This window comes from Parasteatoda tepidariorum, chromosome 10 (assembly GCF_982258835.1).
Source record: "Parasteatoda tepidariorum strain Cologne lab strain chromosome 10, Ptep-v5.0, whole genome shotgun sequence".
Taxonomy (NCBI): domain Eukaryota; kingdom Metazoa; phylum Arthropoda; class Arachnida; order Araneae; family Theridiidae; genus Parasteatoda; species Parasteatoda tepidariorum.
The window spans coordinates 55,018,283-55,038,705 of record NC_141764.1 but is presented as its reverse complement, the minus strand read 5'-3'; the positions used below and the strand labels follow the sequence as shown (position 1 = coordinate 55,038,705).

The following is a 20,423-nucleotide window of genomic DNA, read 5'->3' as shown; positions in this document are numbered from 1 at the left end:
GATTTTTCTTCTCAGTGTACAACATAACTTTTCTTTACATGTATTAATTAAAAATCGAGTTTATTAAATCCATGGAATAGAAAATTTTAAAAAGAAATTAAGAAACAGTAGTATCTCATAGTTAAAGCCAGATAATATTTTATTTGTTTGTCAAAGGTATTTTACTATGTTAACCGGAAAAAGCAATGATAAACCGAAATGAACTGTTCATGCTTATGTTATGTTTCATGTTTAATAATAACAACAAAAAAAATTAACTTAAATCTTAATCTTTTTAAAAATAATTTTTAGATATGAAATACGAATTTTCTCTGAAATAATAAACTTAAAATGCATGCTTGCTAATTTTCAAGGTTTTATTTCATAAAATAGTACTTAAACAGCAATTTTTCTCTAGTTTCATTTATTATAAACCCATTTCTCAAAATGTCTTAAATTTTATATAGCAACACATAAGATGCTTAAAAATATTCATTGCTGTCTAATTAAATTTCACCCTTCATGTTGTAGCTAGCTTTAGTAACAAACTTCTGAACGAAACTTGATGTCGCAGAAACATAAAGTTAATTATGCAAAGCTACATTGAGGTGTTTGAGATCAAAAATGCCAACCATAACCATTTATCTTACTTAAAGCTCTCTCAACTCTGAAAGAGGTATAGCTACATCAAGCCATAACTTATTGGTTGAAGATACAAATTGGAGGTTAAATGATTACCCCGCTATTATGATAGACTAGCCGAGTTAAGATTTAGGTTATATATGTAGCGCTACAGAAAGAACGTGTCAAAATGAGGGACTGATTTATTGAAAACGTGCTTTTGATGAAGCATGAGAGAGTTAATAAAACTGAGTCGAGAAAGTGGCAGGGGGTCTTTTGCATTTTAACACAACTTTAGAAAAATTTAAATAATTTCCCATCAGTGTGAAAAAAGGCTTATTTGAATTAAATGGTGTTTCCTAAAAAAAAGAAAACTGATAACGAATGAAATTAATATGTTTTAGATTGTCAAGTTGGTTTTGGATGTAATTTGAATTCCGTTACCCAATGAAGATCATTCTGGAAAAAACCCATATTTGCATAGTAAAGAGATTTCCCATGGAAAAAAAAACGATATTCTGAGCAGTTGACGCCACAATTTACCGTATTTGAACAATTTCTATTATATTTCTTCCGTTCATTATGCTAATGTTATTATTGTAATATTAGCATAATGAACGAGTATTATGTTAATATTACAATAATAATACATTAGTATTGTCACCTCGTTATTGTAATCAGAAATTCCAGTTTTCAATATCATATTTCCGTAAACATTAACCTTGACATTAAGTAAAAATTCAACACTAATAAGTAGATTTAGCAGAGAAAAATGGTTTTTGCGGAATGCTCTAAATAATCAAAATAAACCTACTGTTTTTCAGAACGTATTATTCATTTGACTATTTATTTATAAAAATTTAGACTTTGATGGCCATGCATTTAACAGAAAGCAATGATAATATGCATTATGATCGGTTTTACCTGCTATGATATATTAAAAATAGGGATTTATTTAAATGATTTATAGCAATTAGATGATGGTTAAATATTTAATTTCTTAATATGTTTCTCAATTTCATCAGGCAGAAAAGGGGTGGCATGAGAAATGGTGCCGAGTGTTTTAAATATACTAATAATAGCACTGTTCAGTTCCATTCCGATAACCTTTACTCTCGGGTTAAAACCGGGTATTTCCCACTCCTGTGCCTTTCCCTTTGATTTGTGTCTATGTAGGGCTCACAAAATTTGCTGTGGAAGAAGAAGATAACTACATTAAAGAATGAACAAATGTTTTGCAGGTCCCCGAACAGAATTATTTGCGTCCCACTTTCCACAGCAACAAAAAAACCTTGTTTTCATATTTTAGAGAGGTTTTCAAGACCCTTTATACGAGATTTCAGTTTTTAGAAAGATTTTATGAAATTCTTTGTCAATTTCTTAAAAAAAACAAAAAAACATTAATAACTATATTTTTGTGAGAAATTTTCGTTAGTCCCTCCGCAGCCCCTGGCGGTGGGGCAATAAAAATTGTTATATGTCACAATTGTTAACTGTCACATAAAAATTGTTATATGAAATATAAGGGCCAGCAACCTTTTCACTGAAATTCCAGTCTATCTAAATTTACCATAGAATTAACATGTGTACCCAGTTACACCCCACTAGTGGGTAAGACCGGGAGGTTTGACTTTTCTAGATAAGTATGATTTATAAAAAAAGTGTTACATCTACAACCTTTAGAGAATGATGTATTGTACACAACTAAACAATGAATATCAGGCAATCTGACAATTTCTAAGTCGAACAGTTTAGCGCTAACATGCCATTGAATTTTAGTTACGTGGTATTATCCCTCCTTCCCTTAAAGAATTGTGACTGAATTCAACCCCGCACACTTCAGAGTGTTTAGCACGAAAGATCTGTTGGTTTTGTTGGTCTGCATTAAAACAACCAAACATTAAACATTTTTTGGACCTCTATTATCAAGGGTTATTTCCTTTCCTCCGAATAATCGGAAGCACGGATGTAGCAGTTTTAATATCATAGTGCTATATTTCTCAAATTTCTTCAATTTGACAAAAATTTGCCAACCATTCTTTGTATTATATTTGTGTGCTCATTACAATGTACGATTAGAGGCCCTAGTTATGCTGATAGATAGGTAGGTACTTTATTTACGTCGCACTAGAGCTGCATAATGGGCTATTGGCGATGGTCTGGTAAACATCCCTTAGGATGATCATCGCAAATTTGATCTTCTGTAGAAGGGATGGCTCCTCTGCCTTGATAACCCAATGACCTGCCCGTGAAGTTGAACACTTTGCGATAGAACTGTTGAACGAGGACCGACACCCTCGGTAACTATGCAGGCTCAAAGTTCTCACTCTCTTACTTACTGACCGCATCCAGTAATGCTTGACTTTGGTGTTCTACTCGGATCCGTATCTTTACGATCAGTCTTCTGCGAGACCCTGGTTATGTTGAAGAACAAACAGTACAAGTTAGCGAAGGGGAGTCAAGTCATTCAAGGTTAAGATGGTTCTTGAATCCACTACCTCTAATTCAAAGAGCATTATAACAGCGAAACTGATAGACGTGTAGCTTATAAGCCCTAGTCAAGTTGAAAAACAGATTTTCAACTGGACATGCACTTATAAGCCGAATGTTTGGATACGTATGTTTAACAATAAATAAAACATACAAATAAATAGATACATCCAAGGTTGTGTCGATGTTCGAATCCTCTTACTCTTCACTGCAATTTCAGGGTGTTTCGAACAGCCTGATAAGTCACAGTTAGTTTCATTCAGCCTTATTCAGAGAATTGTATGTTTAAAATATGTTGTTGTTGTAATTAATTTACGTCGCACTAGAGCTGCACAATGGGCTATTGGCGATGGTCTAGGAAACATCCCTGAGGATGATCCGAAGACATGCCATCACAATTTTGATCCTCTGCAGAGGGGATGGCACCCCCTCTTCGGTAGCCCGACGACCTGCATGCGAAGTCGAGCACTTTACGGTAGAACAGTTTAACGAGGACCAATACCGCACATCCCTCAGTCCCTACGCAGACTAATCCAAGTGGTCACCCACCCGCACACTGATCGCGGCCAGTGATGCTTGACTTCAGTGATCTGCTGGGAACCGTGTCTTAACGATCAGTCCACTGCGGGACGTATGTTTAAAATAAACGTAAGTTACGCAGTTTGTTTGGTTAGTACATTGCTTACAAAAAAAAATAAAGAAAAAGCCTAACTGAAATAAATTAACAAGCATTTACTAAATAAAGTAGAGGATATTGCATTATCTCAATTCTTTTTCTAGAATTACAGATACTTTTGACATAATTGACAAATGTTACCTATGTTACTATCAAATAGTGCGAAAATAAAGTCATATTTCATTTGTAATTTTGAAAAATATAATTACCAAAGCATTACAATAAAAATCAACATACCTTTCGCAATCACATGCATTTATCACATAAACCAAAAGAGAGTAATTCATGTTTAAAATTAATGGATTCCTGCAATAAAAAGTCTTGATTTTTCATAAAAAAACAACCAATAGCTATTCATTAACAATCCTGTAGTTTTTACCTATACAAATTTTTAAACTCGAAGGCAAGGGAAAGGAAGGATAACAATAAATCAGTATTAAAGACTTGAATGATACGGCTCTAATTACTTGCAATTACTTTTAGCAATATGTCTGTCTTTCGGAAAGCTTTTTTTTTCAACATTTAAAGCGGAGTCTCTAATAGCTTTTCGAATGATCTATACCGCACACTAGATTGAGTGCTTTCTTTTTTTGGAATTCCTGAATTAGTCATTAATTTTAATACAACTCGTATTTATATTTATTTTGTTCACGAGCAAAATTGTCTTTCCGTGGAATGCAGAAGTACAAATTACAAGGATTATACTCTATAAACTCAGCTTTTTATTCTAATTAAGTTCTTTTAAACTGTTAAGATTTCAATTGGAATTTACATTTTCAGTAAGGTAGTACACATTAATATTTCATGCTAATTTTATTTTAATTAAACATTAGCTCGGATGCTAATGTGTGGTTCTCTGATAATTCAATTTCAGTCAAAGGACAACTTTTGAAAAGTTACTTAAGATTTTAAAATTAGATGGTAACTTTTTGTTTACTCGTAAATAAATAATTGGAATAAAATAACATTATTCATTATCAGCGAAAAAGAACTATTACTTAATATATTTAACTATAACTTATAGTATAATCTTCGGAAGATATTAGTCATTCTTAATAAAGAGTAATGTTTCGAAGGAGAATTTTTTTTATCTAATATAGAAATATGCTTTTTTTAGCAACAGTATTTATTTTTTTTATTTGTATTTGACAAGTTCATTTTTCAACTAGCTATCGTTTAAAGTAAAAATGTAGTGTATTGTCTCCGTTAAAACTCTATAAACTCAGGATTATACTCTATAAACTCAGTTTTTTATTCTAATTAAGTTCTTTTTAACTGTAAAGAATTCGATTCAATTGGAATTTCCATTTTCGGTAAGATTGTACAAATTAATATTTCATGTTAATTTTATTTTAATTAAATATTAGCTTGGATGTTAATGTGTGGTTTTCTGATAATTCAATTTCAGTCAAAGGGCAGCTTTTAAAAAGCTACTTAAGGTTTTAAAATTAAATTATAACTTTTTGTTTACTCGTAAGTAAATAATTGGAATAAAATAACATTATTAATCATCAGCAGAAAAATTAACTATAACTTAATATACTAACTATAACTAATAGTATAATCTTTGGACGATATTAGTTCTTTTAATAAGTAGTAATTTTTCTAATCTAATATAGAAATACGCTTTTTTTAGTAACTGTATTTATTTTTTCATTTGTATTTTTAACAAGCTATCTTTTAAAAATAAAAAAAAATGAAGTGTATTTTCTCAAACAATGTTTCCTTAGATTCTCAAGAGGTACTATTGTCTAGAAAAAAGAGAAAATTATTTCCAAACTTTTCAAATTTATTTTTGCTAGTAATGAAAATTGCTAATCTTTACATTCAACGCACCATTATTATTTAACTAATTTTTCATTTGGTAGCATAATTAACTTTTCTTATAGGGCAAACTTTACTTTAATATTTTATTTTCTTATTAATTAGCAAAGAAATTTAGAATTTTTGATATATTTCTACATCTATCCAAAACATTTAAATTTAGATCAAAATAACAAACATAATTTCTATAATACACAGCATATTATTGAGAGTACAAACTTGTTCAGTCCGTTTTTAAGAGATGACAGCTGGTTTCGGTGGTTTCAGAGAGATCAATCATCTGTCAATAATATTCAGTTTATATCACTTTGAGTTTCATACAAAAACCCTGCTTTTTACTTTGTTGAGTATGACAAGTTTTGTTGTAACGAAGCACCATTTACGAGAGGTTTCATGTTTCTTCTTTAATTGGAAGAAAAGTGCAGCTGAAGCGCATCGAATGCTTGTAGAAGCTTATGATGACAATGTTCCTTAGCAATTTGTCACAACTTTTATGTGATCCCCTGTTGTATATAACGTTTTGAAACTTGTAAATTAAGACAAAGATTTGATTAAAAAAGTCATTTAAAAAATTTGTATCTTTGGGGCAAAACTAATTTCAGATTTGTCATCCCCACACACGAATTAAGCAAAATCAAGTAATTGTATAAATGCAAGGAAATATTTGCTCTCCAATGTAATATAATTATGAAAAACTTTTTTTCATTAAATAGAATAAATAATACAGTTGGAAATATATTGACCTTTCAACTAAAAATTATATAAATGATCATTAAATTTTTAAAGAAACTTGATTACAAACCTGTGTGCTTATGAAACTTTTTAATAATTTTGAGCTTATAAAATTTTTTTCATGCATAACATGAGCATTTATATAATGACAGGAACAAGATCGTATGTTTAATTAGCTTCATAATCACTTTGATATTTTATCTGTAAGACACTCTTTCGTCATAAATTTATAAAATACACAATTTCAAACATTTTTAAATGAACAAATTATGCACACATCTTACATGCAACACATGAGTTTAACAAATATATTTGTCAAAAAAGTAGAGAAATACCTTTTCTAATTATGTATGTCTAAATATCTCTGTATGAAATCTGACTACATAAAATCAATTTTATTTATATTCGCAAAGGACCTGTATCATGAAATCAAATTGTTCCTCCACCGTGGAATCACCTTCCCTTTAATGCAAGAATACAGCAAATATGGGCAAATATATTACAAATAAGGGCAAATTTTATGGGTCATTTTAAATGAAAACTCTAGCTTTTAAATTACATACTCCTTATTTGATTAATAGAGTTCCTTCACTAATTTCAAAAACAAGTTCTAAATAGCTATTATGGAGATTAGATCTAGCTTACATCATCTATACAGTTCTTCAGGAAAAGTCTAAAGTATACAGCAAAGCAAAATCTTTATCATTCTTACTTGCATAATTTCATTCATACTTGTCATATTCACTGGCTCAAAGCCATATACATCTTAACTTATAAATCAATGTGAACAAGAAGAATAACAAAATACATTAGACCAAATGAACAGGATGTAAGGCAATACCATCCGCGGCATTAACTCTTAAAAGCAGAAACCATCAATATATCATTATGTAAAAGCAAGGAATACAACTATTCATAAAAGCCAAGCAGTCTTTTTCTCCAAATATAAATATGACCTGATTCTATTTTCTTTGGCTTTACTAGTAATTTTCTTACTGCAGGAAATGTTAGTTATTTCATATGAGGTGACATAGGATATATTTTTGCTATGTGTAAGTATTTGCTAAATAAATTAAGAATAATATCTGATGAGAATACTTAATATATGATGTAAGATAAAGAATATTATGAACGTAAATAGATTAATGGAGAAATAAGTGAGTGGGAATAATGGCTATTTTAATTGTAAGGAATAGGATTTTTCCGTTTTAATATTCTACAAAATAAATGAACTACTGTTTTAACTTACTCAAGACTTTATTTTTACTATACACATAATTAATTAGCAAATTAATTTATTAGTACGAAATTAAGTAGCAAATTAATTATTTTAAAAAAGGTATTAATTTGTTTAGGATTGTTTTCATTTTTTTGCTTGTATTTGGTTTTATATGACATTCTTTTATTTTATATTTTATAACCTTCTTTGAACAGCTGATCCAATTCACAGTTTACGATTACCAATCAAAGCAAAATCCCGCCCTCGTCAGGGGGCATCCGGAGAATACTGTAGACACTAAGTGCACGCGCGTGACCTCCCAGTAAAAAAAGAGCATTCAAAAAGGTAGTCTTGGTGGCGATTCATGGCAACATCAGAAGGCCTCAAAGAATTTAGTGAAATCTTAAAATTAACAATGGTAGTTACTCAGAAAATAGAATTTAGGAGTTTGAGTGTTCAAACAGAATAGGCAAGAAATCAAAAAAAAAAAAAAAAAAAAAACATTGAAAAAAGGTAACAAACAAATTATGATGAAACGTACCAGAATTCGTCCAAAGATCATGAAAACAGATACAATTTCGAAAAGAAGAGTTACGGTGAGGCAGCGGTAAAGAAAAATCCTCAAACAAGAGGAAACTCAAAACATGAACAGTCAGAAAATTTTACAAAATTTTGAACAAAATATTAATCGAAAATTCTAAAATCATTTCTAAAGAACACAAATACAGTATTTGCGAGGGTAACATGATGAAAATAAATAAATAAGTAAATAAATATAATAAATAATAATAATAATAATAATAATAATAATAATAATAAAAATAATAATAAAAATACTATTAGCATACAGAAAATCGTTAACAGTGAGGCATAATTAATGCATTACATGAAATACAGAGCTCGTTAATTGTGCAACCCACATTTGTTGACGGCGTCTAGTAGAGTTCCCTTGTAAGGAAAAGGCGTTCCACTATTTTAATTTTTCCCTGTTTGACTTTCTTCTGCTTCCAAAATAATTTAAGTCGGATGTAATTGAAATGTTCAGGAAAAATTTTTTGTCGAAGGTCTTGTAATTTATTTAAATATGTTCCAGATTTTCAATTCAATATGTTCCAGATTTACGATTATCAATGTTCAACTCCGTAGTCTTGTAATTTTGAACCCAACACAAAAGACAAGAAAACTCATGAATCTAGTATTAGGACAAACTAGCCTTCGCAGAGGACTATTTGATGGTACAAACCAGTTATTCCATTATATGGAGAGAAAAACCACTAGACATCCCATGATTAGCTCAACGGCTAGGGGATTCTAACCTATGATCCGTCCACCACTGATTAAATTTTACATCAGCATTATGGTCAGTGCGAGCTGGGAACAGAGTTCGCATCAATTAGAGACGACTGAGATTTGAACGTGGGTCCACCTTATTGAGAGTCTAGCACTTGACAAATGCTCAATGTTTATATAGTTGTTGCTCGATATAGTAATTCATAGTTTAAATTTAAGATGCATCAAATCCTTACATTTTGACCGGGTACGAGTATCCGGCATGCAGTAACAATTTAATCTTTTTTCCTACCAAATATGGGTACCCGGTAAAATTTAGGTTCATTACTCGACCTGTAATTAAAACATTTATGCAAATTATATAAAAATCGTATAATTTTCTATCGAACATATATTTTGCATGATAACGAAATTAATTGCGAGCCTATGTAAATAAAAAAAATATGTTTTTATTTTTAGATGTTTTAAAATAAATTTTAAAATAAGTTTACAAAAGAAATTTGTACTAACTATTCGGATGTAGAATGATTAACATAAAACTTTGCAGTGTAGATAAGACATCTGGTGATATTCGATTCTATAATTAATTAAATTTTCAATTTGTTTATTTATATGGTTTCAGTTATACGTAGGGTATTTTAAAAATAACGGTATATGAAACAAAAAATTATTTGAGAGGCAAGGGTTAATTTCCAACCATTTGGAAACTATAAACATTATGCGCAAACGTTATTATGTGATAAATTTTATGTGCAATAAGATCTTCGTAAAATCTCTTAAGCTTTTCGAAATTCGGTGAAAAATTTAATCGTATTACCAATGTTGGACTGAACATTAATATAGCGATTTTTCAATCCTTAATGCTATTTTTCAATCTCTGAATCCTAGTAAGTTTAAACCAACAAAACATAAAGTAACTCCTAAATTAAGCAACAAAAAACTAAACTAAACTCAGCGCACGACAGCCCATAGAGGGCCAAAGCCTACTGTGCCCATCTCAGTTTTCTTGACTTTGGGCTCTGGGGTGCAGGAGCAGATGTTCCGGTCAGGTGGTCAGCTGAACGCGGAACCCCCAGTGTTTAGTTCCCAAGCATGCTTGGTACTCATTCATGGACCCACTTAAGGGATGAAAGGCTGAGTCTACCTTGCCCGGCCAGAGGATCGAACCAGGGACCTGTGGCACGACAGCGCGAAGCGCTTCCGCTCAGCCACCGGGCGTCTAATTAAGCAATAAAATAGGAGAAAAATTGCCTTATTGAAAAAATCATCTATGAAAACCTCGAAACCTCTAATGATTAACCCGACGGTTAAAACATTTAACTGACTAAATGGAAATTGAATCGAGCTAGCGAGTAAGAAATACGCTGTCTAGTAAAATTAGTTTAAAATTATCGATTGCCAGTTTTATTGTTACATGCTTCTTTACAATATTAAAGGAAAAACAACTTCCTTACGGAAAATGCTTTAAAAATGTTTCTAAATGCGACTTATGTTGAGTATTTTTTTTAAATAAATATTTTTTTCATGAAGCAATTGCCACGATTTTACAATGTGTTTCTATTTACTAGTAAAATAATTTTTAATGCTGCTTAGTTTATATTAGAAATAGCATTAGAGCAATTAATGTGTTACTTAATTACAAAAAACACTTCACTGTCTTCGAAAATATGCAAATTGAAACAAAAAACTGCATCAAAATATGTCAAAAGCGCTCAAAAGTAGGCGCTTATTCTCAAGACTTTACAGACGTGAATGAGAAGATCCCTAAATGATTTGAAGAATAAAATAAAATTTTAATACTCAAATTATCTTACCGTTTCAATAATTAATAATAATTCAAATCTTATCGCTGTACGTATCTAACCACTTCAGAGTCTTGGAATTGTTCATACACTTAATGTGTTGCTTGTAGGAGAATATTTATGAACTGTTTACACCTGTTGTTTACTATACTTCTATAAATTACTAAGCCTTCAAGCTCAAATAATACAAATGTATTGCATTTACTCATATTATTGCAGTGACTTCTTTGCTGAAAGCAAATTTAGTACGAGAATATCACACATATCTCATTTTCTACATTTATCCTTTGATTTTATTGTTTATAATTCTAGTATCAATTATATTCAATTACATCAATTAGTATCAATTATATTTCAATTATTGTTCATAATTCTATTTTTCCTTATTAGAAATTATTACATATTTTCAGTTCAGCATTTATTTTACTTCATATTAACTAAGTTAAAATAGTTTTCAGGATTTGATCTCTGAATTTCCATACCCTATTTCTGAGTGGGTACCTTTTTAACAGACGTACTACTCTGTGCAAATTTTACAGATGGCACCCCCTAAATTAAGATTTGTGCAAAATTGAAGCATGTTTTGCTTTAGCTATTATTTCAGTTTGTTTATTAAGAGACTGATGGAATATATGGTTTTCCACAACTACATGTATGAATATTTTTAAGGTTATTATAATTCTGAATGAAGCTGCGTCGCACATAAATAATAAATGAGTGCTACCCGACATTAGGCTGCCGGTAAAATTCTCCTTGCCTGCGTAACCGACAACGAGTCTTGAGACGGAGGCCGGGAATCCAGTACCTGGTTGTTAGACACTTTCGTCCAGCTCGGGAAATTACTCTGTACTTCTCAAATTTTAATATTTTTAAAATACACAATTAAATTCATAAACACATGATTCCTAGATGTTTTTAATTATTTGAGTGATTATAAAGTAAGAAAAATAAATGAAGGATGAACTAAATTTGAAATAATTTTAAAGAAAAGAGTAGTATTCGGGAGTAACTCAAGTAGTATTCCCAAAGAATTCACATTTTGGTACATAACTTAATTTTATTTTTTATCGATTACTGTCAACTTGCATTATGCAGTTTTACGGAAACGCGTTTTAGAACCTAAATTCTAAACAAAATAACTACGTGGATTAAGATAGATTATAAATTGCTGCTTCTGTGACATCACGCTCATATGCGTGTTAATATTGCTTTTGACCGCATAGCTGTGAAAAAAATGATAAAAATATATTTCAGGGTGCCTCCTTGGCGAAATTGGCAATTCTTGTTTGGCGCCATTTCTGTTCGCGCGAAACAACGTGAAACAGGAATGGCAACCAAAACATAATGAAATTTCAATAAAACATTGAAAAATTTCCGTTCCCCTTCCAATGATCGGGATCGAATCCCAGTAGATAGGAATTCCGCATCCGGCTTTCACCGACCACAATTCTGACGTGAAATATCCTCAGTCAGTGGTAGACGAATCATGGGTTAGAGTCCCCTTGCCGTCAGGCTAATGGTGGGGGGCTCTCGTGGTCTTCCTCTTCATGTTTCGCAAGTGTGGGTTAGCTCCCTCAAAAAGTTTTCCACGAAGGGAAATTTCCCCCACTACTCAATCCAGGAGTTCCCTTGTCTTCTGGATTGGGTTCAAAATTACAAGGCTACGGAGTTGAATATTAGTAGCAGCCGTAAACCCATAAAATCGGATCGGATGTTCAACGACGGTTATAAAATGGAATAAAACATAGACCGAACTGCGATGGCTCAGGGGATAGAGCGTTCGCCTTCCAATGAGGTGAACCGAGTTCGAATCCCGGCTATGGCTAGACGATATGAATCCGCATCCAGCTTGCACCGACCACAGTGCTGACGTGAAATATACTTAGTGGTAGATGGATCTTGGGTTAGAGTCCTCTTGCCGACAGGCTAGCTGTTGGAGGTTCTCGTGGCCTTCCTCTCCATGTAACGCAAATGCGGGTTAGTTCCTTCAAAAAGTTTTCCACGAAGGCCAGTTTCTCCCAATACTTGATCCAGGAGTTCCCTTGTCATCTGGATTTTGTTCAAAATTACAAGGCTACGGAGTGTAACATTGGTTGTCGGAAACCCAAAAATTGGGTCATCTGTTCAAAGAGGGTTATAATATAAAATATAAAATAAATTAAAACATAGGCCAAAACTTGATAAAATTGCAATGAACACAATGTAAGCAAAACTAATAAACCCAATAAAATGCATTTTCAATTGAAAACAAAATTAATGGAGTATTCAAATCGTACAGAAACTTAAGATTTATCTCACTTATCGAAGTCATTTTCTGGACCCAAAGCAAAATAAAACCTTACCAGCCAACATCCAACGTAGAACAAACTGACCTCTGTAATTACAATACTGAAAGAAAACACAAATAATTAAATTCGAAAAGGATAAAACTTCTTTGAAAAAACGCGCTAAGAAGCAGCAGAAATTTCAGAAAAAAGTATCAATACAAGAAACAAATGAAATAAAAATAAAAATATGACCACCGAAGCCTACGTCTTCAGGGGGTACCGGCCTCGGTAGCCATTAAAAACAAAACCATTTCTAATTGAGGGAGAAGCAAATGCTTAAAATATCTCCCTCAGTACCCCGATGGTTTTGTATAGAGGTCCAGGAAAAACAAGATACATTCAAAATAATTAACAAATTAAGAAAAGAAAATCAATCAAAATCATCAGAAAAATAAAAACTCACTAAGTCACAGGTCAAGCATCAACTTCAAAATCAAGTAGAGGAAAAGAAAACACTAAAAACTGAAAACTGAAACTCTGGAATTACATATACCGTTGAACATTAAAAAATAACGCTAAAATCTAAACATGTCACAATCACTATTAGGTTTAAAAAGGAACTATAGACGCTCCCATAAATAAAACAACATCGCATAGCTTGGCATTTCGCATAGCTTGGCATTTAACCGCTGTCGCAACTTGGCGAGAATCAACGGGCACCCTCAAATATAGTCTAACCAAGAAATTACTCGATAAATAGCACTTCTGGGGATATTCATAATTGATTAAACTGAGCTAAAAACTAGCAAATTCAACTGATGCTTTCTATAAATAATTGGAAAGAAAAATCGTCGTTAATTGGCAATTGTAACCACAATAGTCCGAAAGTCTTACAAGTATGTTTTAATGATTGTGAGTGCTGGGAGCTGAAATTACCTCTTGCACCCGCTGTCAAAACTATTAAATCCTACCACAAAATCCTTGGTGTAATAAGTTATACATAATAGAGACTGACAAAAACATATACCTTCTTATTATCCTAATACTATAACCTTTTATTCTTTGTGGAGTAATCAGATATATTTTTCGTATATTTCCGTATTGAAATATTGTGTTTTTAAAATGTTAACTCGTAAGAACCAATCGTGCGAAAAAACAAATTAATAGAAAGGAAGTAAAAGACTTAAAATCTTAAAAACTTAGCTAATGAGATAGCATAAAAGTTTAAACAAAAATTAGGTTTTTACACCCAAAACCATTTTATGTATTTATCCCAAAAAAGTTTTATTTCTTAATTATTTTTTTTACTAAGAAAGTTTTTTTAAAAAAAGTTTCTTAATAATAATAACTTTTTCATTAAAAGTTTTCTTCTTAATACTTTTTTTTTCATAATAGATCTACAACTATATGATTTATCTTTTTTTTTTGCATTTGTTTGCATAATTTTTCTCATGAATCACAATTAAAAATTGCTACAATTTAGATTAAACAAAACAAAGAGCTCAGGTTTTCGGAAAATTATGGAGTAATTCACAAAATGAATAATAATAATTTTTGTGAGTATTTCAAAAAAAATAAATGCAATTTTCAGAAATATTTTTAAATACATTACTCTTACTATATTGCAGCGTCGAACATACAGTGTTGAATCTTCTAACAAAAGAAGCAGGCCATATACTATATGTATGAAATGAAAAAGGAACATTTTCAGCTTTTTTATTTAATAAGAATAATATCAGAGAAATATTCAATAGTGAATGAGTTTAAAATAACGGTATATTTCTTAGAAAAATAAATGCTAAAAAAATAAATATTCAAATTGATTGTCAATACTTCAATTTAATGTTTATTCTATCGCAACTTTTAGAAAAAGATAAACTTAATTTTATCATCACATTTTGTTTGTTAAATGATTATATTTTCATCATTTTCCCCTAAATTCATCTTATATCGGGAAGCATACAAACATAAACGTATTTTCTCCTTTCAAAGAACAGTTCCTGGTATAATCAATTTAAAAAAAAATTCCGATGCTATTCAGGTGTTTAAAATATGTTTTGAGTGAAGACCGTGATGGATAACAAAACTATTTTTTTCTTCAAAACACAACATTCGTTGCTACAACAATTTTCTTATGTTACTCTAAAACTTTCGTAATATTTAAAAAGAACTATTTCCCGTAAATAAGAAGGAAAAAAATGTTTGCGTTTCGTTTCCTCTATTTGTGTTTTCACTTGGACCCGTTCTTTTTTTGCTTAATTTTTTTTTGAAACCATTAATTCAAAGTTTCTTTTTTCATCAAGAAATGGTGCAGGTTTCTTTCTATTTTATTTTGTTCCTTTCGATCGATTGTCTAGTACGTTGCATGAGAAAGAACCAGCTAGAAATAAATAGTTATTTTTTGGCTGTAAAAAAATAAGAAAAAAATAGATAAGTCTTTGTTGCCGCGGAACTTTGATTACCCAAGGGATCTTTTTGTTTAAGGTTTTGTTTATAAGAGTATCAAATGCGTTATTTAAAAAAAAGGAAAATCAAATTAATCCTTTTGAGAAAGATAAACTAAAAGAAAATAACCTGACTGAGATTTTATTCCTAGAAAGGAAATATGCTCCGTTAAAAAAAAATCTCATCGCAATAAAATATCCATTTAATTATTTTTATATTAGAACAGCATGCATTTTCTATTTTTTCTACCCAATTTTTGATAGAGTAAAATAAAACATAAAAATAAGATGAATAAATTTTTATAATAAATTAATTTAAATGCCATCCAAGTGTTGCGGTACAATGAATTTCAACTTTATAATTTTTTAAGCTACAGATATCTCACAGTTCGCTAGCAAAAAATATTAACTTTTTCAAAGAAATAAATACTGATAGCACTGATATTTTGCAATTTATTTATATTTTAAGTAAATAAAATATACCTGTCCACGATTACATATACCATAACATAAGTCAGATAAAGTTTTTAAATTAGATTTTTAATTATGGACTTCTTATTTTGAAAACTTCAGTGGTAGCTAACGTTGAAAAAACATAAATTGAAAGATTGATGTACTGTATTTAGGTCAAGAAATACCTTTAGAAACTTTTATAGTGCTCAACCATGTCGATTTACAAAATGTTCGAACATCTTTTTCGAATGGATACTTATGAAAAACATTACATATTCTCAAAATTAATCCGTCAAAAAAAGAACTATATATATTGCCACTTGCAACATTATATCTAAGTAAAAATTTCATTTTTGGTATAAATCAGAAGTATTAAGCTTTATTACAAAGAAAATTTACTTATAATTACAAATTAATGTATTTGTTTTGCATATCTATTGTTGATAATGTAAAAGAAAGTTTTATCAGAAGTATTCAGCATTATGGACATGTCTATGTCCTTTCAATTTTCTTGTTATGTTTGTATAAGACAAGTAATGATCAATTAATGACATACCCTTGTTAAAAATTTGCTTAACACTTTTTTTGTTGATAAAAATCACCCTTATTACTATAAGAATGGAAAAATTTGTTGGCTCAATAAATGCTCATTTATGTAAAAAAAAATTCAGGGATAATTAGATTTTATCAAATGAAAATAATTTTCTCCCTCAATAAATACCAGTTATCTGATTTTCGTCTCAAATGGTGGAGTGTTTTTCATCGAAAATATTTAGAACGTCTTATTAAAAACGCGCAAGCTCTGTTAAGGTTACATTTCTGAGAGGAACTTTCACGTGTCCCTAGCGTGGCAGACAATATAATTTTAAGATCCGGTTGATACTATTTTCATCAAAATACTTTTCTCATTACTTTAGTACAAACACAAATCATTAATATTAATGGCTTAATATTTCCATATAATGAAAAAAAATTAAAATTTTATCACATCATTTTTAATATACTTCTGGAAAAAACAGCGAATGCCAAGAAGCATGAAAGTATATTAGTTTGAAGCTATTATTACGATTTAAAATTAAGCACACTATTATCGTTAGTTATTTGATTGATACATATGACAACAAAAATTAAAATAAACTACATTCTTATTGTATAACTGTACCCATATAATTAGTATCAGTAAAAATATTTTATTTGTAGCATAAATGATGTTACGAGCGGGATGATTTTATTTTATTTTATAACCATCGTTGAACAGCCGTTACAATTTTTTGGGTTTACGACTACTAATGTTTAACTTCTTAGCCTTGTAATTTTGAAGCCAATCCAGAAGACAAGGGAAATCCTGAATCAAGAGATGGGAGGAATTTACCCTCATGGAGGGTTTTTTAATGGAACTAACCCACAAAATTGCTTTGCATGGAGAGAATGACCACGAAAGCATTCCAAGGTTACCCTGACGGCAAAGGGACTCTCACCCATTATCCGCTTACCACTGAGGATATTTTACTTCAACACTGTGGCCAGTGCTTGACGGATGCGGGATTTGAACCCTGTTCACCTCATTGGAAGGTGAACGCTCTATCCCCTGAGCCATCACGGCTCAGTTAGGATGGATTAAAATGATCAAAAATATTACGAGTTGAATAACACAACATGGTATATTATCTATTATATAATGCAGATAGCTTCATTCTAATTGGTGCTACCAAGCTCATATTGCCAAGATCAGGGAAATATGTATAAAATTTTATCACTTTATTCATAATTTAATGCTGAAGAAGGTAATCAGCAATTGAGAAGAAACAAGAAAGTATATTAATTTGAAGCTCTTTTAATAATTTGAAATTAAACACAATAACACGATTTCCAGTTATATGGGTTAATACAGATAACAAAAATAAATCTAAACTACAGGATAACAAAAAATTATAGGGATCACTTTTGTGGTTATTTACCACTAAAGTTTTAAAACCTTTTTACATATATAGCATACTGATCTAAAGCTCTACTATTTGACTTTCAATTGCAATACTATTTCATAAAATCACAAAAATGCTTTTGAAGAACTTTGACAAAAAGCTAATTGGTCAAGTACAAGCATTTTTAGAACTTCGATGGAGCCACAAAATTATAGAAACCCATTTTAAAAAGAAAGGTATTGCGATTTCACTCAGCCATATCAGTCGCATCAAGAATTCAAAACTTAGATCGATGCAAAATAATGCAAAACCAAAAAGAAGTGGACGGTCAAGCAAATTGAAGAAATCAGATTTGCAGAAGCTTGATAAGATGACATCAAAACCGGATCCTCCAACACAGGCAAGCATGGCTAAAGCTCTTAACGGGAGTCAGCAAGTCGTAAGCTATCAACTAAAACAAAAGTTGAAGAAAAAATGCCATAAAAAACCTAAATGTCATCATTTAAGTGAGAGATCGGTGCAGATTAGGAGGCAACGCTTATGGCCTCTCTACAAGCTTCTCTGTAAGGACAGATGGCGAAAGTTCATTACAACTGATGAAGCTTGGATCTATCTATCTGATACCAATACTAAATCTAAAGTTCAATATCTTAGCCGTGGACAGAACAGGCGCGACTTGACACCATCAACCACGGTGCCTCATGTCAAAGGCGTAATGGTTTGGATGGGCATATCCGCCCATGGTGTGACCAAACCTCGGTTTGTGAAACCTGGGGCCCAAAATAAATTTTGAGTATTCCATACAGAAGATATTAAAGCCCTTTTTTAAGGATGATTACTGCAGATTGTACTCTAATAGTGATGCTGTGTTCCATCAGGACTCTGCCCCATCGCATGCATCTAAGGTCACCCAGAAATTCCTAACAGATCAGCAAGTGAAATTCCTGAGACCAGAACAATGGATTCCAAACAGTCCTGATGCTTCACCATGCAACTATTTCCTATGGGGACATCTGAAAAACAAACTGAATAAGAAAAGATTTTCTACATTGAGTGGCCTTCAAAGAGCTATTAGAGAAGAGGTGAAGAAAATCCCCCAGAAAATCATTTTGCGGGCTTTGAAATCATGGCCGAAGCGTTGTAGACAAATCTATTATGCCGGAGGTCGACATATTGAGAAACATCGCTGAATTTATGTAATAAATTTTGGAAATAAAAACATTCAAAAATGATCCCTATAATTTTTTGTTACCCTGTACGCTCTCATTGAATTACTGTAATCATATAATTAATATCAGTAAAATTGTTTTAATTGTAGGATAAATGATGATTCGAGTAGGATAATTAAAATTATTACGAGTAGCATAACACAAAATGGTAATTTATTTATAATGTAATGTAAATAGCTTCATATCTATTTGCCACTACCATACTCATATTTTACCCAGAATATTTTTATACAATTTTATCACATAATTTAGTTTTGAAATAGTTAATCAGCAATTGCGAAGAAGTAAGAAAGTATGTAAATTTAAAACTACTATTTTAATGATTTAAAATTAAACACAATAACATGATTGCGTTGACAAAAATAAACTGTCAACTAATATATCATAATACTGATTTACTATCGCATTTTTGACCAATGACGATCATACATAACTGCGTTTTTCTTCTATTTATTTAATTTTTTTTAAATTAGAGTTCTCGAGTTTTATAATTTTTTCCTCCATATTTTTCAACTCCTAGGCTTGAAAAAAACAGAACTATAAAAATGAATTTTGGAATTTATATTAGATATATTTTAAAAAGTCCCAGTTTCACATTGAAAATATTTTATTTTAATCTTCTTTGAATTTCTACTGATATTTTTTCCACTCTGCAAAAAACTGACAACTCAGAAAAAGTTTCTTATGAAAATATTAAGTTAGGAATAACATTTTATACTTTGAATTTCAAAGCTTGAATCCATTATTAAACAAATTATTTTTGGCATTTCATTTCAGCTTTTAGTTCTCTGAAGGTGCTGTCAACTACCTTGATATTTTATACAAATTACAGAAAGCGAAAAATATGCCAAAATGCTAACGTGGTGTAGAATATGTAACTGCGAAAAAGTATGTATTATGGACATTAAAAACTTTTAAAAGTAAACATGTGTTTTATTTATTGCATGAAAATCTTTCACCTATTTAAGTTTTGTTGTTGAATTAGCCTGAACTTTATTTTTATAATTTGTTGTCGAATTAGCTTTCAATTTTGGTTTAACAATCATAGATCGAATTTCATAGAGTAATTTACAGAACGAATGGAAGCAATTAGCACGATAGGCAATTTCATTCTTAAAAAGTTTTAAATTCAAAGTAAAGGCATATTCGGATTGACTTGGTTCGTTAATACGTACGAAGTACAATTTTGTATCGTCTACTGAGTTATAAAAATAATGGAATACTCATTGATACACGAAAGAGTGATATATGTACTGTACTAAATGAACACTATAAATTTACAAAACTCCTTCATTATTAACGAAACCATTTTTTAAGAAAAGATACGAGAAAAATATTTTACCAAATTGCGTAAATTTATGTTTCATTGTTTGTTTAAAAATGCACATTTCAAAATACGATGAATTTTTAATTTTGAACTTAACTACGCAGAATAAACATAGCATTTTAAAAGGAGTATTTGATCAATGAACTAT

General features: G+C 30.8%; 1 long non-coding RNA gene across 1 annotated transcript in view; it reads left to right on the top strand.

The window, feature by feature from the left end:
- The window catches only part of LOC139426347 (uncharacterized), a 101,949-nt gene extending 82,098 nt beyond the window's left edge, over positions 1–19,851 (top strand). Inside the window, exon 3 of the long non-coding RNA XR_011637598.2 lies at positions 19,726–19,851. This is a non-coding gene — a long non-coding RNA (uncharacterized LOC139426347). The remainder of the gene's footprint in view (positions 1–19,725) is intronic.
- Positions 19,852–20,423: the final 572 nt, after the last annotated feature.